This window comes from Lissotriton vulgaris, chromosome 4_1 (genome assembly GCF_964263255.1).
Source record: "Lissotriton vulgaris chromosome 4_1, aLisVul1.2, whole genome shotgun sequence".
Classification (NCBI taxonomy): Eukaryota; Metazoa; Chordata; class Amphibia; order Caudata; family Salamandridae; genus Lissotriton; species Lissotriton vulgaris.
Genome location: NC_141691.1, coordinates 1579768397 through 1579781173, shown reverse-complemented (window position 1 = coordinate 1579781173; position 12777 = coordinate 1579768397). Strand labels below are relative to the sequence as shown.

The 12777-nt window shown below is 44.4% G+C and overlaps 1 protein-coding gene across 1 annotated transcript in view; it reads left to right on the top strand.

Annotated features, from left to right (window-relative positions):
- Window positions 1-12777, top strand: part of PDE7A (phosphodiesterase 7A) — a 1213253-nt gene that overhangs the window by 777340 nt on the left and 423136 nt on the right. The window lies entirely within an intron of this gene.

Here is a 12777-nt window from a genome sequence, read left to right as displayed (position 1 = left end):
CTCTCCATGTATATATGCTGAAATCTACAATCTTGCAGTATATTAGTTATGACTCGATAGGATGGTGCAATGAAACTGGAGGATAAATCCATACTAAGGGTGCGGTTTTGGAATGTCAGGGGCCTCGGGATCCGAGAAAACGCAGTCAAGTTCTGGCCTATCTCAATAGACAACAGATAGAAGTGGCTTTACTACAAGAAACGCACCTTAACATAAAAGCCCCGGGAACATTCGCCACTAAATGGGCAAGTTGTAAACTCTTTGCCTCCTACTCCTCGTATGCTCGAGGCACAGCCATACTAATAAATAAACAGACACTTTTCGAACTGGCAGGTGTGATAGAGGAACCGCAAGGCAGATTTGTTATAGCATGGGGCGGCTTGGCAGGAACTCAATCACAATAGCAAACTGCTATTGCCCAAATGTGGACAGTCCCGAGTTCTTTACTAATCTGTGGGGTAAAATACTGAATGTAGGATCCACTCACATAATCTGGGGGGAGGGGGGGATTTTCAAAATAGCCCTTAACCCAGCTCAAGACGGGTCTAATGCCGCTATGCATCACTATACCAACTCACAGGAAGCATTGTGGGGAATACTGGAGGAGGGATGGTTAATTGATAGCTGGTGTTACACACACACCCACAGGTGCACGAGGGAACACATTTTACATCCCACACGGGGACATGGCATGTATTGATTACTGGCTGCTCTCAAGGGGTTTGGAATAAACTATATGTAATGTTGTACACCCAGCCAGGGCTTTTTCAGATCACTGCCCTGTGAAACTATCACTCACCCCACCAGGATACGACAAACCCAGACCGAGCTGGAGGCTACAACACAATGCTCTGCAAGACATCGTTTTTCAAGCTGAACTGGGTGATAAAATAAAGGATTTCTTCTCCAGGAATAAAGGGTCAGTAGACCGCGTTGAGGTGATTTGGGAGGCTTTTACAGTAACGATAAGGGGGTTCTGCATTTCAAAGAGTTTCGGGGTGCTCGTGGACATACAGGGAACACTTAAACTGGAACAGGAGCTGAGAGAGATGGAGAAGCGGATGGGACGGAGGGGGGAACAGGTCCGGTACAAAAAGATTTCTGGGATAAACTGTCAGAGTATGAAGACACTGCGGCGAGGGAGATAACATTTAGGGGGCACTATTGGGTGGCTCGCAGATACGGTGAAGGCGAAAGACTGGGTAGAGCATTGGCTGAAGTGACTAGGTGCCCACGCTTCACAAATCATAAACTAGTGATTCGAGGGCCTGGGGAGGTGGTAAACGGGACTCGCTCTACATACTTGACACGTTCACGCACTATAAAACGCTGTATACTTCTCAACGACAAGGACCAATAGACCTAGACAGCTTCATGGGGGATGTGGCACTCGGATAGCTCAGTGACACACAAAAGGAATTCCTGTGCCTCCCCTTTGAGATAGATGAAATCAGAGAAGCAATAATGCCGTTGAAAAATGGGAAGGCGCCAGGATCAGATGGACTGCCGCTGAATTTTTTAAAAGTTACATTGATATCATGGTGCCGGTTCTTAAAGAAGTGTATGAGGAATCCCTGGAAGCTGGGATACTCCCCCCTTAGATGAGGGAAGCGATGGTCACGTCACTCTTGAAACCCAGAAAACCCCCTGAGTCGTACGACTCCTACCGACCACTGTCACTAATAAATTGCGACAGAAAGATATTGACTAAAGTCTTTGCTAACGGCCTAACTCTTCTGATGGACAAACTCATACTCCCCAACCAGTCGGGGTTAGTCCTGGGTAGGGCTACTACCCATAACCTCCATACCCTGTTCTTCTTGATGCTGATGGTGACACCTGAATTCCCACTCGCCGCGGTGTTCTTTGATTCTGTGGAGTCGGATTACAGCGAATGGGCTACCCACGCCTATTTATATCTTGGATTTGAATATTATACCACCAACCCACTGTCAAGATATTGATAAATGGGCGCCTCGCTCCCCTGTTCTCCATCTCAAGGGACACTCAGCCCCACTTCTGTTCCCCATAGCGATTGAGCCGCTGGCTTCTAGACTCCGTCAGTGCTACCAAGATAAAGCGTGCCGCTGTTGTTTGCATCAAATCCTGATCTCTTTTTATATGCAGGTGATGTGACATTATATATTGGGGACCCCCAACAGAACCTAAACCCCATACTACGGGAGTTAATAGTGTTTGGTAGATTATCCAGCGTCAATATTAACTGGGGGACATTCCAGGTTTTCCCTCTTAAATCAGCAGTGCCTTAAGTTCCAGCTCGACTTCGATCTGGAATGGTGTGACATGGACCTTTGATATCTCGGTATACAGGTAACCAGAGATAGAGAGGACACAATACCGCTTAATTATGGTACAGCTATTACACGACTGACCAACAATGTCACACGTTGGATATCGCTACCTCTCTCGTTTTGCAGGTTGCGCATCCCTCATAAAAATTATTATACTTCCGCAGTTCCTATATCTATTCTTAAATATACCTTACCACCCTGGGCCTAACTTTTTTAAAACCCTACGCACTGAACTACTCGTTTTGCTCTGGGGAGGGAAGCAGCCAAGACTCAAATAGGCCGTATAATCAAGGGGACATTACAGCTTTTGAAGTCTATTTTCTAAGTGCACAGGCTCATTACGGCTACTATTGGGTGCATCCCCCTAGGTATATACCGCAGGTGGTTACAGAGGATTGGCTCGAGGACCATGTGCCATTGAATGGTATCATAGACGGTCCTACCTGCCACCCACCACGGTCACCAGTACGGTGGACGCATGGAAAACAGATAACTGATCTACTTGCTTCACCCCTCTTGTATTCCTCTCGGCTCCCACTGTCTTACCATCCCTGTCTGTCACTACTGCAAGAAAGGGGATTTCTTAACTTATGTGCGACTGAGTCAGGGGATGCGGTCAGTTATCCCAGACTTCCCAGACTTCCCACAGGAACCATCGAACCTCACCACATTACATCAAATGCTGGGGTCTACTGACTATAAACACTTAGTATCAGGCCTATACAGCAGTATACGCACGCAACAAGAGGGAGTCACTAGTCCGGCCCGCATACATTGGGGAGAGAAACTAGGACAGGAAGTGAACAATGACCAATAGCAATACTGCTGTCTTCATACCGCGCAGATTTCTGCCAGCTGCAGACTATGGCTGATATATTATAAATACTTGCAGCGCCTATACTATACACCTGTCAAGAAATACCGATTTAAATTAATGGATAATGAGAGATGCAGATGATCAGGGGCCGGGTTCTTGCATCTGCCATGGAAATGCCCGTTGGTGCAGGGTTTTTGGGGACATGTTTTTGAAGCGCTTGAGAAAATGACAGACCGCACGCTGGAGAGAGATCCCAGGATGGCGCTTCTGGGTTATACAGCGCAGATACCCAAATCATACCGGAAATTTCTTGCCATATCGTTGTTGCTAGCTAAACGCAGGGTGGCTTGTAGATGGGGTAGGAGGCATGCTCCGAAATTTAAGGATTGGATGACAGACTTAATATATTCTCAAGAGCAGACCACCACATATGCTGAAATGATACCAAGAGCCTCCAAACCTAAGGATGTATGGGGTCTTCTTCAGGGCTATCTACTCTCTCAGAACTCATATGAGATAGCTTCCACACCACGAGATGATGCATAATCAATAAATGACATTATTTGCTTGTTTTCCTCCTCAGCCTTATGTACACACACTGTCATTGTTGCCCCTACTCGGGGATGAGGAACATGGGTTCAGCGGGAGATGTGGCTGAATTGATACTGCCTACTAGTAGTAAGCTACCTCTGATGATCCAAACATGCTATCGTTGTACTGTTCATTATGCATGCACTCGGCCATGAATATGCACCTCACTGGATTGCTCCATTTATTGTACTGATATTGTGACGACCTACAAGAGAGCTTAACGCTAGAAATATGCGGCTTACTCTATGATTTTTGAGATGTACTGTTATGATGTATGACAAAATCATAAATAAAAGGTTTTTTTTTTTAAACGCAATATTGAGGCTGTAGCATTTGGTTATGGACATTCACTGGTGAGTCGGAGGATTCCCGGAGACTGCCGCATACGAAGGTAAGGCACGGTGTACTAATTGCCGGGAGAGGGGAAAGCTGAATACACACGTCACTATCCTGGGGCATTTTGGCAAAAGGAAGCAGCGGTTACAATTGTGAGCATTGTGCTCACATTGTGAAAAATGTCAGCCGCAGAGGTCAAGGAGAGGGAGGAGGCTGCCCTTAATATCATCGATGACGCCACTATTAGGAACAGGCTCAGTGAGTGGCAAGAGCAAACCGTCAGCAAGCTCTGATTTTCACCAGAAATTGAAACAACTAGAGAAGTTAAAACATATTGAACTCTCAAAATGGTGGGAATACAAATCTTTGCAACGCTACTTGAAAGTTAAGAGTACCTATAGATCTGAGAATCCTAGTAGCACCAACGTATGAAGATCAGAAAGTTGGCCGAAAACAGCGAGTCTTCTAATAGAATGTTAATGATACTTGTAAAATATGCAGACCTAGATAGATGTAAGATCCTTGAAGAAATCGTTCAGATATATGGCACATTATCTAAAGAAGGTGACCAAGAAATAATCAGTACGTTTTTTTGACGAGATGAAAGAGCGAATGAAAAATCTAGAAATGACGATTAAAGCTCGCAAGGCCCATAAATTCACCAGAGATACGCGCAATTACGACAATGGGCAAAACTACACCTTCTCAAAAAAGTTTGACTCAGCACGCCGCCTAAATCTTACAACCAATAAATCAAGAACCGAAATACATTCAGGACGGAGCAGTATTGTGAACTCGGAGGTGGATACCAGTACTGATGAGGGTCCAAGTGGCCAGGAGAAAGGGTTAATTCCATCAGTAATCGAGGAGCTGGATTTTTTAAGGCAAGAAAGACGTTTCAACCTAAGACCTCGACCACCATCCCAAAATCCAAAACCTCAAAGTGGAAGAGGCAAAGGCGGAAGAGGAGGCAAGGGTCAAAACAAAGACAAAAAATAGGAGAAGAAATGGAACAAACAATAGATTGCGAGGAAGACAACATAGATAAGTCATCAATCTTACATATATTGCCATCACAGAAGGAGAAAAAAAGATTCTCTCATTAGGTCTATCTTTCTGTATGGAAACAAGAATCGACTATGTACAAACCAGGATAGACTTATTCAACTTAATAAAAATGCTTAAATTTAAGAAACATTTCATGCTGCAATATGAAAAGCCTGAAGTCTCCAATCGGGACACTACAACATCAGAAGGAGAGCTTGCAGTACAAGACATGTGGCTACTGTTGGATCTAAGAGATTTGTCTAGTGAAGGTGAATTGGTGAGACAGCGGTTTGAGGATGAACCAACCAATCGCGGAAGCGCAGCGGAAGCGCAGCGGACGAGCGCAGCGGGAGCGCCGACTTCGCGCCGAAGTCGTGCCAAAGTCCTGCCCGTCTGCGCCCGTCCGCGCCAGCACGAGCCCAGGGCCCAGCCCCCCTGCACAAAATCCTCTTTCATACTCTAGATCCGCTCTCCTGCTGTTGCGGGGATCAATTTGCCCTTCGCATACTGCGTTAAACTGTCAACATGCCCCTGTTGTGTGCCCCCACTGCTCCCTGGCCCTAGACTCTCTTGAATCTAGTACTGACAGTATGTCGTCTTCGTTCTGGAACTTACCCTCCCCTGCGTGTAATATACGTCCCACCTTACACAATCACTCTTCAGAACTAACCTTCATTAGCATTAATAGTAGATCGCTCTCCAAACATAAGAGAGATATCTTCGATCTGTTGGAGTCAGATCGCCCTGCTGCTCTGTTTGTGACCGAAACATGGCTTAATGATAGCTCGGGTCCAGATATCACCATGGCCCTCCCCAATGATTATACCTATGTTGGGAGAAACCGAGCGCTTAAAGACGGTGGAGGAATTGCTGTTATTTACAAAAGAGAGTTCTCCTGTAAATGGGAAGATCTCGACTTCCCTGACTGTGAGGCGGGCCTGTTTAAATTAACTCTTTCCCCCCAATTTACCTTAACAGGCATCCTGATTTACCGTCCACCTGGATCAGTGAGCGGTTGGGCTACTGCACTTCCCGAACTCATTGCTCCTTTACTAGCACAATCTACTAATTTTACCATTGTTGGAGATTTAAATATTCATTTTAATTCTGTCTCGTGTGCTATTGCTCAACGTCTCTTACAAGACCTTGAAGCTCTTGACCTGCATCTCTACAATTCCGACCCTACTCATAAGGCCGGTAACCTTTTAGACCCTATTATTTCCAATCTGACGACCATTTCTTATCAATCCTCTACCCCTGTTCTTTGGTCAGATCATTTTTTAGTTAAGTTTTCTGTTAAAATATGTATAGCTGACATCTCCAGGCCAGACCTTACCCACAAAACTAGTAGGAACTGGAAACGTCTAGACCTTGACAGACTTAACTCTTCTCTGGCCAACTCCATCCCGTCAGGTTCTAATATAACGATTAAAGAGCTACCCATAATTACATCATGGTTAACTACAGCCTTGGATTCCTGCTTACCTACCCAAAAAAATAAAACTCAAATTCACCACCCCCCGGCGCCCTGGTTTAATGACTCTTTACGCCTGGTAAAATCCAATTGTAAGAAACTTGAACGTATTTGGCGTGCAAAGTATAACCCCGAGCACAAAGCTAATTACAGATCCGCTCTTAAATCCTACCATGCGGCATGTGACACTGCTAGAGCTAATTTTGCCAATAACACCATACTCACGGCCCAAAACAGGCCCAAGGCCCTGTTTAAAATTGTCAAGGAGCTCTCTGGTGCTTCCTCAGTCCCGAAAGACCCATGCTTAGACACTGCACAGTGCAATGCTCTAGCTAACTTTTTCCGGGAAAAGATAGACAAAATTTATGCCATTTTTAATTCCACTTCTGCTACTCCTACCCATGTCGCGCCTCTGGTTACTCCTCCCTGTTCCTTGCCTACCACTCCCCCATTGCTTTCCTGGGATCCTATTTCCCCGGCGCTTTTTAAAAAATATCTTCAGGACATCAAATCTGGTTCTCCCCTTGACCCCTTCCCCCCTCAAGTTCTGGGTTCCCTTGACCCAGCTCCTCTCCACATTATTTTGGATGTCCTCAACGCCTCATTGGTAGAAGCGACTGTTCCGAATGAATGGAAGCACGCAATGGTGGTACCACTATTAAAGAAGGCCAATGCTGATCCGAACAATCCTTCCAACTTTCGCCCTATTTCTTTGCTTTCCTGTTTCTCCAAGATTTTGGAGAAACATGTCAATTCCTTACTTAGTTCTTTTGTTGAGTCCTCCAATTTTCTCCATGGATCCCAGTCCGGTTTCAGGGCTGGTTTCTCCACGGAAACTACTCTCCTTGGCGTGTCAGAAACCATCAGGCGCCAAGTGGATAAGGGTGAGACGGTGGCACTCATCTTGCTTGATTTGAGTGCCGCTTTTGACACCGTCTCCCATTCCATCTTATTATCCACCTTGGAGGCAGTTGGTGTTGGTGGTACCGCCCTGGCCTGGATTGCTAACTTTTTGTCTGATCGCACGTTTCAGGTTTTTTCTTCTACCTCTGTATCTTCCACCCTTCCTTCTCCTCACGGTGTTCCCCAGGGCTCTATCCTCAGTCCCCTCTTCTTTAATCTGTACGTAAGGCCTCTTGCGTTCTTGGCCGAACAGGCTGGTCTAACAATTTACTCCTACGCTGATGACACGCAGGTCATCTACTCACTTTCCACTAACAAAAACCTCCCCTCCTCCTCTCTTCAAACTGGATTAAAGCATATATCGGACTGGATGTTGAAGCACAAACTAAAGCTCAACGGGGACAAAACAGAGCTGCTTCTGTTTGGACCCGACACCTCTCTTTGGGGCCCTCACCATTGGCCTCCGGAGATGGGTCCTCTACCTATTCCATCAGTGTCTGCGCGCAACCTCGGTGTGATCTTCGATAACCAACTCACTTTCAAACATCATGTTGTGAAAGTTGCGGCCACCTGTACTACCATCATCAGGTGGCTGAGGAAGATCACTTGGATGCTGCCTACAGACACTTTGAGGACCGTGGTCCAGGCCCTTGTCATCTCACGCCTGGACTATGGGAACATCCTGCTCTTAGGTGCTGCCAAAGAGGTAACCAGGAAATATCAAGTGGTTCAAAATATGGCAGTTTGTCTGATTTGCCAACTTCCCGCAAGATCATCGGTCACTCATCACAGGCGCAACCTGCATTGGCTGCGCATTGAAAGCAGAGTGCACTTTAAAGCACTCTGCTACATGCATAAAATCATGACTGACAGAGCCCCGTGCTATCTTGCTGCCTTAGTCCAACAATATGTTCCCCCCCGTACACTCAGGTCCTCGTCACAAAACAAATTTAAAATTCCACGCATTAACAGAGCCAAAATGGGTGGCCGCTCGTTTGCCCTGTTGGCCCCATCCTTATGGAATTCTCTCCCTCAACCCTTGCGCACGGAATCGTGCTTTCTGAAATTCCGTAAAGGAATAAAAACATGGCTTTTTAACAACTAATGTCCCTCCCTCTTTTCACCGATCAGTTTGCTTTAGCGCCGGGAAACCTCCGGGTAGCTGTGCGCTTAATAAATGTAATAATAAATAAATAAATAAATAATCCAACAAACCTGACAGAATATAATAGATACAGCATATGAGGAGACAGCCATGGCTATTGAGCAGGATTTAAATCTCTATGGAACTGAGGGAACCAGTTTCAGACCTGCTTCACGTTTCACACAAATGACTAGTAGAGATTCCGTTGATTTATACAATGAAATGGTGACACATTAATTAAAACAATTATGTGGAAATTCAAATGAAAGAATGAGCACTCAACAGCAAAAAAAGTATTATGCCCTAGTCAACAAATTATCTAATGATGGGAACTGTATTGTGAAAAATTCTGATAAGGGGGGTAATGTAGTGTTGTGGTCTAGGGAGAAGTATTTGAAAGAGGCATGCTCCCAATTGAATAATACTACATGTTATGCAAAAACCACCAAAGAAATCATGATTGGATCCCACCTACAATACAATATAGAGTTACAGGGATGGCATGCGCAGGGCAGGGCCTGATCAATCAGGAGGAGTTCCAATATCTAAAAATTGATGCCCCAGTGACCCCGGTTATGTATTTAATACCGACGATCCACAAAGATATAATGAACCCCCCAGGACGCCCAATCATATCTGCAATAGGAAGCGCATTTGGACATACCTCTAAATTTGTTGACTCTTTCTTAAGTAGCTATGTGAAATTGTTAGCATCCTACATACAGGACACGGGGGACTTTTTTAAACTAATATAACTTCCCGTGACAAAGATCTGATTTTGATAACAGTCGATGTTTCAACACTTTACACAAGTATCGCTCATGTAGATGGTCTTAGAGCGGTCAGACATTTCTTAGGAACGAGGCCACTGACACTTTGGCACAGCACATCTATGCTAGTCAAAATGGTGGAAATCTGTCTCCAGCAATTTCTTTCTTTTTGATAAAGATTTGTACCTTCAGAAATGTGGTACAGCTATGGGCACCTGCTTCGCCCCCAGCTATGCTAATTTGCATATGGGCTGGTAAGAGGAGCAAGTGGTCCAGGCGCAATACCAGGAAATATGTGATAACCATATAGAACAGTTGTACAGGTAGATTGACTACCTTTTTATCATTTGAAGAGGCAGTCAGAAAGAGGCGGAAAGTTTCCTAAATCAAATACAGACGAATTAGTTAAATTTGCACTTCACCAACATCAGTGCCCATAGTGTTGCTTTTCTAGACTTAACGATATATGTAGCTAATGATCGGTTGGAAACAAAGCAGTTTAGGAAATTGACGGCTGGCAATACTTTATTGCATGCTGCAAGCTTCCATCCAAACAATTTAGTAAAAAGTATCCTGTATTGTGAAGGTTTAAGAGTAAAAAGAAACTGCAGTGATAAGGTCGAGGCAGAGAAAGAGTTCCAAACCGTGACGTCTAAATTCAGGAAGAGGTTATCCTAATGAGTGGATAAATACTGCTCTGGACAAGGTAAAGAAACAACCAAGAGAACAGATACTGTTGAAAGATAAAAGCAAGAAGAATAACTCAAAACAAAACCAATTATCACACTTAAGACTTATAACGAGTTACAACACTCAAGAATCAAAAATCAGAGGGATCATGAACCGATACTGTTCGGTCTGCCTCCATTAGGATAGTTCTAGCTTTTACACAAGGTAGTTGGAGGTTTTGAAGTGGAGGGCTATGTGCGATAACCAGGCAACCTTGTTGAATTCTAGCTTCGTAGGGCAGACAGTTTAGAGATTTTATGACCGGGGAGATGTGGGTGTTTCGCTTGGTGCCCATTATCAATCTGGCCGCCATGTTCAATGATGCCTTTAGGGGGGCCAAAGTGTATTTGGGGAGGCCACATAGCATAGCGCTGCCATAGTCAAGCCTCAGTAAAACAAGAGCTTGGACCACGTGCTCGAAATCTGCTTGTGGTAGGAAAGGTTTGAGATTCCAGAGTGTTCTCAGAAGGTGGTTAGCTCCTTTGCACATATTGCTAATATGAGACTTCATATGCAGATGTTTGTCCAGGGTGATTCCTAGAGATTTAGCGGAGTCAATAATGCGGTGGGAGCAGTTGAAGGCGGTGAGCTGGTTCATCCAGAGGTCAATATTAAGAGTGTATTTCGGGGGAGAAATGAGGATGAATTCTGTTTTGGAGATGTTTAGCAGGAGGTGGTTCTCCTTTAGCCAGTTTTGAGTAGTCAGTAGGGTGGAGTTGGGTGACATGATTTTATCTGGGGAGGAGATTTTCAGGTAGAGTTGGGTGTTGTGTGCATACATATGGAAGCGAATGTCCATAGTTTTTAGAACATTAGCACTCGGCTGAGAAGACGCCGGACGACCATTCTCCACCGTTACTGAACTGAAGGGAGATAGGATTACGCTCACCTATGGGGGCTGCTTTCGGGGTTTTAAGTTCCTCTTGGCTGGTATGAGAGGCAAAGCTACTTGAAGGCACTGAAAGCACAGTGTCTTTGGCAGTGGCATTTAATTGAGTTGCCCTGAGGAAATTGCCTGATATAAACCAAGGCAATGAGACATGTCGGCTGTAAGTAGGGTGTGAATCGATAGGTAGTATTCACATTCTCCTTTTTTATGTTTGTGTTTACTGTTTGCAACAAAGAAAGGAATATGAGTAAAATGTATTGTCCTGGTTGCACGGTAACTTGTATGTTAAATGTTTAATGTTGTATGTTTTTTTCACATATAGGTTGTGTCCACTGCACCATTCACTGTCCTTTTACTTTGGGTTTGAGACACGTTTACGTTAAAGCTTGATGGCACCAATGATGAGAACAGGGCCATCCTGGTGAGTACCAGCCAGGGGTCCCATTGGTGGTGTGCCCGTGAGGTGCCATCTCGCTCTTCACACATTTTTTGTCGTCTCCCAAGGTGATTGTTGGTTTTGTGTTCTAAATGTGTAGATCAGAGCCAGGTTGCTTTTTATAAGGGCAATAGACTGAGACATCTTGATAATCTCTAGATTATGAGATTCCCTGGGGTGATTAATGCTTAACCAGTGATGTCTACAGATCAATAGACAAGGATTGCCACGAGAACTAGGACTTATATTGTTTGATGTCATAAAATCTGGGCACAGTGCATTCCTGAGTTGAGCACACAGACTAGTTGACTTGCTAGTGCCTAGGTTGCGATTAACAATATACTATAGGAAACTGATCTCTAAGTAATGGAGATCTGGGGCTCCATGCAAATTAGCTTGAAATGTGTTCTTTCCGTTACTGGGAGCCTCTGAAGTTCTTTGAAGGCCGGAAACCCATGTTTCAATTTCATCAGCTTAAAACAGAGTCTGACTGTTTGAATTTATGGGCTTGAAGCGTTGTGATCGCTTTCTTGTGGGTGCTTAAAAATATTATTGTAGTGTATGCGCCATAGCCCCAAAACTCAGGTCAGTTCAATTAGGTGTGACACATGGAGAAGTAATAGGATACTTCTCAGTAGCATGATCTATAAATTGGTGTTTTAATTACGATTAAGATTTGGCGGCTGCTTCAAATCATACGTTTAAATTCTTTCTTGTCTCAAAGGAGTTGATGTGACATCCAACTTGTTCGTTCAGGTGAATAGTGGACCGAAATCTCCTAGGTCTCCCTTTCTCGGGATCTTGGTCTTCAACACACCCTTTCTTTTGATACTACCTTTTAAAAGACAGCATACAGGCAAGTTGGCATCCAAAGATTTAGCTCAGGAAAAGCGAAACATGAGTCCCCAGTGGTTAGTGATAAACAGTCAAATCGGAGTGCATTCTGCCCTCCTTGACAGAATTTTAAGAATCAGATTACTGCAGACATGCATGCCCGAGCTTCAACCTCCTTACCTACAGTGCTTTGAAGATTGTTACTTGTAATCTGTTGGAAAACGACTTGACACTCCTAAGGGTTTGGGCCAACTTTTCCTCATAAGTAAACTCGAATTGTGCGGAGTGTGCTGTTTTCCTGGTAATTATATTCCCTTCCGTACAGATGCTTGTGTTTTATGTCTTTTTCTTTTATACATAGTTTTTGCAGACTGGTCTGCGCTTTTTATATACTAAGTTTTTGCAGCTGAGATACCACCCCAACCATAGATTCTTTACTATTAGTGGATGGAAACACTCAATAGAAACCCACAGGGTGGGGATATGGAAACCACC